The sequence below is a fragment of the Moschus berezovskii genome, chromosome 20 (assembly GCF_049115385.1).
Source record: "Moschus berezovskii isolate FMDL1 chromosome 20, NW_MosBer_1.0, whole genome shotgun sequence".
Taxonomy (NCBI): Eukaryota; Metazoa; Chordata; class Mammalia; order Artiodactyla; family Moschidae; genus Moschus; species Moschus berezovskii.
In genome coordinates this window covers 19,527,302-19,540,656 of record NC_142479.1, presented here as the reverse complement: position 1 = coordinate 19,540,656, position 13,355 = coordinate 19,527,302, and positions in this window count along the sequence as shown.

Below are 13,355 nucleotides of genomic sequence, written 5' to 3'. Positions count from 1 at the left end.
CTTTTCCCCTTGCAGTTAATCTTTAATGTATATAAATCTTCATCTACCTCTATTTAACTTTGCATATCTATTCTTTCTTTCTTTTCTTTCTCTTCTTTCCACTCAACATATTTGTTAGTTTTATTTTCATTGCTCTCCACTTGACACCTTGCTTTAGTTTTGTTTTCCAGTTTGTGGTTTAGTTAGTTTTGCTCTGATAGACATAATTTTTGGTTTCCTTTTTTTGCTGGGTGAATCTATTGTACTTTATTTTTGTTGGACTGTTTTGATTTTTCTTGTGGTTGTATATGTATATGTGTATGTTCAGTCACACTTTTTATTGTTGTTATAAACCTCTGCCTCTATGTTGGGCTTTTGCAGTTCTGGGGAGTTTTCCTTTTTTCCCCTTTTTTCTTTCTTCTTCCATTTTTTTCTCTATTTTATATTTTTAATTTTTTAAACCTATATTTTTCCTACATTTGTTCCTTTATTTGCTTTTCCTACTGATCTTTTCCCCTCGCAGTTAATCTTTAATGTATATAAATCTTCATCTACCTCTGTTTAACTTTGCATATCTATTCTTTCTTTCTTTTCTTTCTCTTCTTTCCAGTCAACATATTTGTTAGTTTTATTTTTGTTGCTTTATTTGCCACGTGGCACCTTGCTTTAGTTTTGTTTTCCAGTTTGTGCTTAAGTTAGTTTTGTTCTGGTAGACATAATTTTTGGTTTCCTTTTTTTGCTGGGTCAGTCTACTGTACTTTATTTTTGTTGGGCTGTTTTTTCTTATGGGTGTATATGTATATGTGTATCTTCAGTCACACTTTTTATTGTTATAAACCTCTGCATCTACGTTGGGCTTTTGCAGTTCTATGGAGTTTTCCTTATTTTCCCCTTTTTTCTTCTTTCCATTCTTTTTTTCTTTTCTCTTTTTTATAATTTTAACTTTTAATTTTTTAAACCTATCATATTTTTTCTACATTTATTCCTTTGTTTGCCTTTCCTACTGATCTTTTCCCCTTGCAGTTAATCTTTAATGTATATAAATCTTCATCTACCTCTGTTTAACTTCCATATGTATTCTTTCTTTCCTTTCCTCTCAACATATTGCTAGTTTTGTTTTAATTGCTTTATTCCCCACTTGGCGCCTTGCTTTAGTTTTGTTTTCCACTTTGTATTTTCATTAGTTTTGTTCTTAACTGGTAGATATGATTTTTTATTTCCTTTGTTCACCAGGTCAGTGAATTGTACTTTATTTTTGTTGGACTGTTTTAACTTTGCTCATGGGTGCATATGTATATGTGTATATTCCATTATTTTTATTATTATTTGCCTGATTTTGTAACTGCCATTTGTCTGGGGTTCATCTTTGGTTTCTCATTTTTGAATATTTGTTTTAACCTCATTTAATGCCATAACAAACCACTTGTGGAATCTTCATTTCTGACCAGAGATCAAGCCCTGAGCCTTTGGAGTGGGAGCATTGACTCTGAGACCCTAGACTACCAGAGAACTAACCCTAGGAAGTATCAGATAGTGAGAACTCACAGAAAGGAAACCACTTGAATACAAGACCCAGCATCACCCAACCACAAGTAGCACCCTCTGCAGGACGCCTCATCTAAACAATGAACTAAACAAAACTACAAACCAAATCATCAGTGGACAAGACTATTACCTCACTCAGCCTTACCCATCAGAGGAAAAACAAACAAACAAAAACTCAACACAAATCTCATCCTATAGAAAGCTTACACAAACCACTGGACTGACCTTGCTGCTGCTGCTGCTGCTGCTAAGTCACTTCAGTCATGTCCGACTCTGTGCAACCCCATAGATGGCAGCTCACCAGGCTAGGAGGGCAGAAACCCAAAGGAAGGAAAAATTAAACCTTGAAACCTGGGAAAAGGAGACCTCAAACACAATAAATTAAAAAAAATAATGAAAAGGCAGAGAAATACTACACAAATGAAGGATCAAACTAGAAACACAGAAGTCCAAATAAATGAAGAGGAAATAAGCAAACTACCTGAAAAAGAATTCAGAATAATGGTAGTAAATATGATCAAAAACCTTGAAAACAGAATGGAGAAAAGGCAAGAGTCAATTAACAGACCTGGACGAATTAAAAAATAAACATACAGAGACAACCAACACAATTACTGAAATTAAAAATACTCTAGAAGGAATTAATAGCAGAATATCTGAAACAGAAGAACCAATCAATGAACTGGAAGATAAAATGGTGGAAATAACTTCTGAAGAGCAGAATAAAGTAAAACAGAATGAAAAGAACTGAGCTGAGGATAGTCTCAGAGACCTCTTGTATGATATCAAACACACCATTTGAATTATACGGGTCTCAGAAGAACAGAAAAAAAGGGTATGAGAAAATTTTTGAAGACACTGTAGTTGAAAATTTCCCCAACATGGAAAAGGAAATAATCAGGTCCAAGAGGCACAGTCCCATACAGGATAAACTGAAGGAGAAATATGCCAAGACACATACTAATCAAAGTAACAAAGACTAAGCACAAAGAAAGAATATTAAAAGCAGCAAGGAGAAGCAACAAGTAACATACAAGGGAAAGGGAAACCCCATACGCTTAACCGCTGATCTTTCAGTAGAAACTCTGCAGGCCAGAAGGGAATGGCAGGATATAGTTAAAGTACTGAAAGGGAAAAATCTACAACCAAGATTACTGTACCCAGCAAAGATCTCATTCAAAATTGATGGAGAAATAAGCTTTTCAGACAAACAAAAGTTAAGCAATTCAGCACCACCAAACCAGCTTTACAACAAATGTTAAATGGACTTATATAGTCAAGAAACACAAGAGAAGAAAAAAGAACTACAAAATCAACCTCAAACAATTAAGAAAATGGCAATAGGAACATATATATCAATAATTACTTTAAATGTAAATGGATTATATGCTCCAACCAAAAGACACAGACTCACTGAATGGATACAAAAACAAGACCCATTTATATGCTGTCTACAAGAAACCTACTTCAGACCTAAAGACACATATAGACTGAGAGGGTGGAAAAATATATTCCATGCAAATGGGAAGCAAAAGAAAGCTTGAGTAGCAGTCCTCATATCAGACAAAATAGACCTTAAGATAAAGAAGATTACAAGAGATAAGGAAGGACACTACATAATGATCCAGGGATCAATCCAAGAGGAAGACATAACATCATAAATATCTATACACCCAACAGAGGAGCACCTCAATACATAAGACAAATACTAGCAGACATAAAAGGAGAAATTGACAGTAACACAATAATAGTAGGAGACTTTAACACCCCACTCATACCAATGGACAGATCATCAAAGCAAAATTAAAGAAACACAAGTCTTAAATGATACATTAGATGAGATGATCTCATTGATATCTTCAGGACATTCCACCCAAATTCAGAAGAATACACCTTCTTCTCAAGTGCACATGGAACATTCTCCAGGATAGACCACATCTTGGGTCACAAATCAAACCTCAGTAAATTTGAGAAAATTGAAATGGTATCAAGCATCTTCTCCGACTACAATGCTATGAGACCAGATTTCAATTACAAGTAAAAAGCTGTAAGAAACACATACACATCTAGATTCAACAACATGTTTCTAAATAACCAAAAGGTTACTGAAGAAATGAAAAGGGAAATAAAAAGTTTCTAGAAACAAATGATAATGAAAACACGACAACTCAAAACCTATGGGATGCAGGAAAAGCAGTTCAAAGAGGGACGTTTATAGCAATACAATCCTACCTCAGGAAACAAGAAAAACATCAAATAAACAACCTAACTTTACACCTAAAGCAACTGGAAAAAGAAGAAGGAAAAAAGAAAACCCAAATTAGTAGAAGGAAAGAAATCATAAGGATCCAAGCAGAAATGAATGAAAAAGAAATGAAAGAAACAATAATAAAGATTAATAAGACTAAAAGCTGCTTCTTTGAAAAGATAAACAAAATTGACAAACCCATTCACCATTGCAACAAAAAGAATTAAATATCTAGGAATGAACTTACCTAAGGAGACAAAAAATTATAAGACACTGATGAAAGAAATCAAAGACGATTTGGAGAGATATACCATGTTCCTGGGTAGGAAGAATCAATACTGTGAAAATGACTATACTCCCAAATGCAATCTATGGATTCAACACGATCCCTATCAAATTACCAATGGCATTTTTCATGGAACTAGAACAAAAAATTTCACAATTCATATGGAAACACAAAAGACCCCAAATAGCCAAAGCAGTCTTGAGAAAGAAGAGTGGAGCTAGAGGAATCAACCTTCCTGATTTCAGATTATACTACAAAGCTACAGTCATGAGGACAGTATGGAACTGGCACAGAAACAGATATATAGACCAAGGAACAAGATAGAAAGCCCAGAAATAAACCCATGTGCCTATGGGTACCTTATTTTTGACAAAGGAGGCAAGAATATACAATGGGGCAAAGACAGCCTCTTCAATAAATGGTGCTGGGAAAACTGGAGAGCTACATGTAAAAGAATGAAATTAGAACACTTCCTAACACCATACACAAAGATAAACTCAAAATGGATTAAAGACCTAAGTGTAAGACCAGAAACTATAAAACTCTTAGAGGAAAACACAGGCAGAACACTTGATGATGTAAATCAAAGCAAGATCCTCTATGACCCACCTCCTGGAGTAATGGAAATAAAACATAACTAAATAAGTGGGACCTGATTAAACTTAAAAGCTTTTGCACAGCAAAGGAAACTGTAAGCAAGGTGAAAAGACAACCCTCAGAATGGGAGAAAGTAATAGTAAATGAAACAACTGACAAAGGATTAATTTCCAAAATATACAAGCAGCTCATACAACTCAATGCCAGAAAAACAAACAACCCAATCGAAAAGTGGGAAAAAGATCTATACAGACATTTCTCCAAAGAAGATATACAGATGGCTAACAAACACATGAAAAGATGCTCAACATCATTCATTATTCAGTTCAGTTCAGTTCAGTCGCTCAGTCATTATTAGAGAAATGCAAATCAAAACCTCAATGAGATATCACCTCACACTGGTCAGAATGGCCATCATCAAAAAGTCTACAAACAATAAATGCTGGAGAGGGTGTGGAGAAAAGAGAAAGCTCTTGCACTGTGGATGGGAATGTAAATTGATACAGCCATATGAAAGATGGTATGGAGATTCCTTAAAAAACTAGGAATAAAACCACCATATGACCCAGCAATCCCACTCCTAGGCATATACCCTGAGACATGTGTCCCATTGTTCATTGAAGCACTGTTTACAAAAGCTAGAACATGGAAGCAACCTAGATGTCTATCGACAGATGAATGGATAAAGAAGTTCAGTTCAGTTCAGTTCAGTTCAGTTGCTGAGTCGTGTCCGACTCTTTGCGACCCCATGAGTCACAGCACGTGTGATATATATATATATATATATATATATATATATATATATATATGTACAATGGAATATTACTCAGCCATAAAAAGGAACACATTTGAGTCAGTTCTGATGAGGTGGATGAACCTAGAATCTGTTATACAGAGTGAAGTGAGTCAGAAAGAGAAAGACAAATACTGTATTCTAATGCACATATACGGAATCTAAAAAAATGGTACTGAAGAATTTACAGGGCAGCAGTGGAGAAACAGACATGGAGAATAGACTTATGGACATGGGGAGAGGGGAGGAGAGGGTGAGATGCATGGAGAGAGTAACATGGAAACTTACATTACCATATGTAAATAGATAGCCAATGGGAATTTGCTGTATGGCTCAGGAAACTCAAACAGGCTCTGTATCAACCTAGAGGGGTGGAATGGGGAGGGAGATGCGGGGAGAGGTTCTAAAGGGAGGGGCTATATGGATACCGATGGCTGATTCATGTTGCGGTTTGACAGGAAACAACAAAATTCTGTAAAGCAATTATCCTTCAAAAAAAAATTTTTTTTTCATCTCACATGCAAAGTTATCCCAAGGAAGGGAAATTCCAGGATTGGCTGACTCAGTGGCTTAACATTGTAGTCATTGGGTCTTTCCACCTTCTCAGTGGTCTTGCCAGAGAAGGCAATGGCACCCCACTCCAGTACTCTTACCTGGGAAATCCCATGGACAGAGGAGCCTGGTAGGCTACAGTCCATGGGGTCGCTAAGAGTCGGACACGATTCAGCGACTTCACTTTCACTTTTCACTTTCATGCATTGGAGAAGGAAATGACAACCCACTCCAGTGTTCTTGCCTGGAGAATCCCAGGGACAGAGGAGCCTGGTGGGCTGCCGTCTATAGGGTCACAAAGAGTTGGACACGACTGATGCAACTTAGCAGCAGCAGCAGCAGCAGCAGCAGTGGTCTTGCCATTCTTACCTTGTTAGCTTTGTCCTCAGTTTTGCTAACTGCCTGGTTAGAAAATGACTGCAGTGGTTGCAGGCATCCCACCATCTCTTTCTCTCTGTATCTCTTTTTAAAAGCCAGGGAGTCTTTTCTAGGAGCAGAAAAGATTGGTCGGCCAGAACTGGGTCATATGTCCACCTACAGCTGCCAAGAGAATGGGATTCCATGTTGGTTATCCCTGAGTTGGGGTGGGATCACCTTCTCTGAGTACTTGGTTATTCTTTGGGGCACAAAGATGAAAAAGGGAAATGGGATCAACAGCTGTCAGCTGTACATGTGTCCTGGTTATCTCCTGCTATGTAGAAGCACAAAAACTCAGAGATGCAAACAATACCAGTTTTGCTCTTGACTCTGTGACTTGCATAAGGTTCGGTTGAAACAGCTCATTTCTGCTTCACTTGGCATCTGTGATGGTTGTCTTGAAGGCTGGGCTATAATTGCCTTCAGGCTGACTCACTCACAACATCCGACAGTTAATGCTAGGGGGCCTTTCCTGGCAGCAGGTGAATTTTCTCTGTGTAGGACTGAAAAAAGGGCTGAGTTCCAAGGGCAGCTGTCTTAACAGCAAGGCAAAAGTCATATCACCTTTTCTGCCCCATTTCGGCTGCTTTCTCTTGAGTGGAAGCAGGTCGCTAAGGTCAGACCATGTAAGTGGAACTAGATTTCATTTTTTGATGGGAGGAGAAGCAGGGACTTTGCACATCACAACGTGTATTATCTGATTAAACCCTTCAAGCAGCCCTGTGAAGTAGGTTCCATTCTCTGTCTTGTTTATGGATGAGAAGACAGGTTCATCGTAGCACTTTGAAAACATTATGCCAAGTAAAAACAAGCCAGCACAAAAGGACAAATAGTGTATGGATTCTGCGTCAGTGAAGTGCTTAGAATAGGCACGTTCATAGAGAAAAAGAAGAACAGAGTTGACCAGATACTGAAAGAAGTGAGAGATAGGGAGCTGTTGTTTCATGGGTTTGGAGTTTTTGTTTGGAATGATGAAAAGGTTCTGGAGATGAGTAGTGGTGATAGTGGAGGAGGCAATGGCACCCCAATCCAGTACTCTTGCCTGGAAAACCCCGTGGATGGAGGAGGCTGGTAGGCTGCGGTCCATGGGGTCGCTAAGAGTCAGACACGACTGAGCGACTTCACTTTCACTTTCACACATTGGAGAAGGAAATGGCAACCCACTCCAGTGTTCTTGCCTGGGAATCCCAGGGACGGGGGAGCCTGGTGGGCTGCCGTCTATGGGGTCACACAGAGTCGGACACGACTGAAGCGACTTAGCAGCAGCAGCAGCAGCAGTGGTGATAGCTGCATAATGTTTGTGAGTATACTTTGTTGTTGTTCAGTCACTAAGTAGTGTCTGACTCTTCTCGACTCCATTGATTGCAGCACGCCAGGCTTCCCTGTCCTTTGATATCTCCTTGAGTTTGTTCAGATTCATGTCCCTTTAGTCAGTGATTTAGTCCCATCCTCTGCCACCCTCTTCTTTTTCCTTCAATCTTTCCCAGCCTCAGGGTCTTTTCCAATGAGTTAGCTCTTCGCATTAGGTGGCCAAAATATTGGAACTTCAGTTTAAGCATTAGTCCTTCCAATGACTATTCAGGGTTGATTTCCTTTAATCAATTCTCAAGTTGATTTCCTTGAGAATCCAAGGGACTCTCAAGAGTCTTCTCCAGCATCACATTTTGAAGGCATCAATTCTTTGGTGCTCAGCCTTTGAAAAACCATAGCTTTGACTAGACAGACCTTTGTCAGCAAAGTGATATCTCTGGTTTTTAATACACTGTCTAAATTTGTCATAGCTTTTCTCCCAAGGAGCTAGCATCTTAATTTCATGGCTGCTGTCTCTGCTCACAGTGATTTTGGAGCTCAAGGAAATAAAATCAATCACTGCTTCTACTTTTTCCCCATCTGTTTGCCATGACGTGATGGGACTAGATGCCATGATCTTAGTTTTTCAAATGTTGAGTTTTAGGCCAGCTTTTTCACTCTTCTCCTTCGCCCTCATCCAGAGTCTCTTTAGATCCTCTTCACTTTCTGCTGTTAGAGTGATATCATCTCCATATCTGAGGTTGTTGATATTTCTCCCTGCAATCTTGATTCCAGCTTGTGATTCATCCAACCTGGCATTTCGCATGATGTACTCTGCATATATGTTAAATAAATAGGGTAACAATATACAGCCTTGACATACTAGTTTCTTGGTTTTGAACTAGTCCATTGTTCTATGTTTGGTTCTAACTGTTGCTTCTTGACCTGCATACAGGCTTCTCAGGAGGCAGGTAAGGTGGTCTGGTATTCCCATCTCTTTAAGAATTTTCCAGTTTGTTGTGATCCACACAGTCAAGGGTTTTAGTGTAGTCAATGAAGCAGAAGTAGATGTTTTTCTGGAATTCTCTAGCTTTAACTATGATCCAACGGGTGTTGGCAATTTGATCTCTGGTTCCTCAGCCTCTTCTAAATCCAGCTTGTACATCTGGAAGTTCCCTGGTTCACATGCTGCTGAAGCCTAACTTGAAGGATTTTGAGCAGCTTACTCACTTAGGAAATTGAAATTATTGTCTGCTCTGCCTTGTCAATTGGGTTTTGTGAGGAATAAAGAAAATACTTCGTATAAAATTGCATTATAAATGATCAAATGCTCTACAAATGTAAGTTATTATGCTACTTAATTCTAGACCATATGGTTCTCAGTTGATATATTCCAGTTTACTTACTTTCTTACCGTTCTTCAAATAACAGGTTCTTACTAGTCTTCTTTCCTCCCCCTGTTGTCTGGGTGTTTCGTTGGTCCAGAGTCTATTGCCATCACCCAAATCATGTTCACAAGCTTTGGTGTCAGATCCTAAAGGTCACTGCTGCTTTTACTAAATTAAAGCAAGCCTCTTGCATTGTGTTAGAGCTTATTGTTTTCTAAGGAACAGGAACTGACTGGAGCTCGACCCCTCCTTTCCCAGAGGAAAGCAAGTTATTTAAAACAGTGCTTCTTAAACCACTTGTAATGAAATAGCAGATGTTTTGTTTCTTTTTTAAAATTCCCAATACACTGTAAAATATTAATAAAGAGAAACCCCAATTAAGTAGAGTCAAGGGACAAGAAGGGAGAGCTCTGAGACCCTGTGATGACAGCAGAGCCCAAGAGGAAGAAGAAATATTCCTCTTCTTTCCTGGTGAGGACTCAGCCTTTGAAAAGCCACGGAGTCGGTGCTGACTACAACCCTCGCAACTTCCTCTCCCCTCCCCCCCATAAAAGTGTGTTCCTTGCCTTCCTCTTGGTTGTAGACCTTGAGTTGCAATTCTCTACTGATTGTGTATAAATGTATCTTTGCTGAGGAACTACCTGGTAGTCCAGTTTTAGATCAACAGCATCATGTATCAATATTTTTATAAAATAAAGAGAAAAATGACATAGACATACACACTAAAAAACACATTTTTATTAGGATTAGATCCAATAACCAGCTATCAAGATAGGTATACAAATTCAAACTCTTAGTTTCTGCACTTATTTCCTGGTGGGTTGAAAGGAAATAGTCTAAAATAGTCTGTGGGTCAAATTTTGAGGAAGACAGATTTTAAAGGTAATGAAAGGGACTTCCCTGGTGGTGCAGTGGGTATGAATCCTCCTGTCAATGCAGGGGATGCGGGTTTGATCCCTGGTCCAGGAGGGTTTCACATGAAGCTCAAGCGCCATGACTACAGAGCCCACGCAGTATACCCACACACCTAGAGCCTGTGTTCTGCATCGGGAGATGCCGGCGCAGAGAGGCCTGAGTGCCGCCGGAGTGGCTGCTGCCTGTGGCAACTAGAGAAAGCCCGAGCGGAGCAACGCTGACCCCGTGCAGCCAAAGGTAAGCAAATAAATTAAAATTATTGTAAAAATACAGGCTACAAGAGCACTGTGTGAAAATGAAGCCCAGTGGAAAATCCGATTGCTTGCTGGTTGGTGGATGGGCTTCCTGGGTCCAATCAACTGCACGGGAGGCATCGTCACATGTCTAAACATGGCTGTAGCAGTGGGAACATTCTTCCCTCTTGACTCTTCAGCTGGTCCAATAACTAAATGGATAAAAGACAGATTAACAACAACAAAAAAATTATGCACATATGGGGCCTAGTAAAGATATGAAGACCCAAAGGACAGTCAGGTGATCGAAGCTTCTGTAACATCCTGAGCTAAGGGAAAAGGTAGGGGTCTGAGGGTACAAAGGGGAGGAACGCCATTTGTAGGAAGGCCGAGGAGATGCTTGAAAAACAAATGTCCTGTTATGCTGATAAGTTTCTTAGGTAATAAGGTATATCTGGTAATCGCTCTCTTTTTGGTACAGGCTCCTTTCCAAAGTAAATTTAGGCAACTGAGGGGGATGTCAGGGCTTCCCAGGTGGCGCTAGTGGTAAAGAACCTGCCAGCAAAGGAGACATTAAGAGATGTGAGTTTGATCCCTGGGCGGGGAAGATCCCCTGGAGGAGGAAATGGCAACCCACTCCATTATTCTTGCCTGAAAAGATATTGTGGATAGAGGAGCCTGGTGGGCTGCAGTACATAGTGTCGTGAAGAGCTGGACACGACTGAAGTGACTTAGCACGCATGCACAGGAAAAGTAAATTTTCTTGAATCTACTGGCTTTTTGACTACTGTTAGTTGGTGATGGACAGGAAGGCCTGGCGTGCTGTGATTCATGGTGTCGCAAAGAGTCAGACACGACTGAGCAACTGAACTGAACTGAGCCCAAACTAAAACTCATGCCAAAGTGGTATATATGGGGTGCCCACTCTGTTCCTGTTCATGGTCCTTGGCAGGAGCATTTCCCAGAGAATGGAGCTTGAGATGTATGCAGCCATACTCCATGAGCACACACAGGCTCCATGAGCACACACAGGCTCCGCGAGCGTACACGGGCTCCAGGAGCAGACACGGGCTCTGCGAGTGCACACGGGCTCCACAAGCAGACACGGGCTCCGTGAGCACACAGCACTGCACTTTGCCTGGGTTGGTGAGTGCAGCCCCTCAGCAACTTCATATGTTCAAATACTGTTGGGTACCCACCTGTGCTGGAAACTAGAGGCTGAGTAAGTATTCCATACTTCATAGAACTTTCACAAAGACATGCAAATACTCATCAGTTTGAATGCAAAGATGACCAGGGTGAGCAATCTGTCGTCAAGAAGCTCAGTGTACACAGATTTCTCATAGATGAATTTACCTCTGTCTACTCATATGTAATGCAAAATTTTTATTTTCTAGTTCCCACAAATTAAATTTCTACCTATAGGCAGCGTGCAGCTCTTTCAGCTCCTTTAAAATCTCTTAATTCCTTCCATGTGTATCATCCTTGTTTCTTTCTTTGGGGACTGCCCAGCACAATGGTGAAAGTGAAAGTCACTCAGTCATGTCCGACTCTTTGTGACCCCATCGACTATACAGCCCATGGACTTCTCCAGGCCAGAATACTGGAGTGGGTAGCCGTTCCCTTCTCCAGGGGATCTTCCTGACCCAGGGATCGAACCGGGGTCTCCTGCACTGCAGGCAGATTCTTTACCAGCTGAGCCACAGGGGAAGCCCCAGCACAATGGTATATCTGCCTATACTCACCTTTTAAAAATAATTATGTTCATTAATTTTTGACTGTGTGGGTCTTGGACGTTGTGCGAGGGCTCTCTCTACTTGCAGAGAACAACTCGCTGCGTGTGGTGTGCTGGTCCCTCAGTGCGGTGGCTTCTCTTGTTGCAGAGCACAGGCTCTGGGCCCATGGGCTTCAGTAGTTGGCGCAGGTGGGCTTGGTAGGTACGGCTCCTGGGCTCTAGAGCACAGGCTCGATAGTGGTGATGTGTGGGCTCAGCTGTTCGGCATGTGGGATCTTCCTAGGTCGGGGGTTGAACTCATGTCTCCTGAATTGGCAGGCAGAATTCCTTATAACCGAGCCAAAAGGGAAGCCCCTTTGTTCAACTTTTTTAATACTGTCGGTTGTGATGTTGATGATGAAAAAGCAGCAGGGATGAGGACCTGGGGTTAACATCCAGCCCTGAGTTATCAGTCTGTAAAATGAAGCTCATAATGTCCACCTCACAAAATTGTGGATTATGAGATAAGAGTAAATAAAAGCCTGTGGCATGATACTCAAGTGCCCAAGCTGTAATTTCAGAAGTGAAAACGTGAGGAGTTCCCTCACGTTATAATAGGGTAGAATAATAGGATAGTTATAAAGACAGTTGTAGAAGTCCCAGTAGGGGACTATAGATAGAGAAACCCAGGAAGCTTTGGGAGACCATTCTACGTTAATAATTTCTCAAGAAAGCTATCAGAACATCATGGAACAAAATGGGCTTACTTAACTATAAAGCCATAAATAAAAGCACAAGATATGCCCTAGGACATTAGGTGAAAGAAAAATGTCATCACCCTTCTGATTTAATAAGCACTATGGCTGGGGCTTCCCAGGCGGTACAGTGGTAATGAATCCACCTGCCAAGGCAGGAGACGCAACAGACATGGGTTCAATCTCTGGATTGGGAAGATCCCTTGTAGTAGGAAATGGCAACCCACTCCAGTATTCTTGCCTGGGAAACTCCATGGACAGAGGAGCCTGATGGGCTACAGTCCAGGGGGTCTCAAAGAGTTGGACATGACTGAGTACACACTCACCAACGTGATAATCCTAGTTTGACCTCATAGTGTGGTAGCCACGCGTTTCCGGAAACAAACTCACTCAGAAAGACAATGCAGATAGTGGAGTGAAGTTTATTACCCTGGCAGGCCCAAGGCGGAGTCTCCTCTTAGCCAAGGACCCCGACCAGTTTTGTGAAAACCTTATATACCCTAAGTGTGTAAGGGTCCTTGAAACTAGTCTGAACAAAGGAAAAAGAAAGATACAAAGTTAACCATGATCATATGCCTTAAGCCTAGGTAGTTAACAGTGGACAATTATCAATAGGCCTGTGGTCATACCCCAATAAACATAA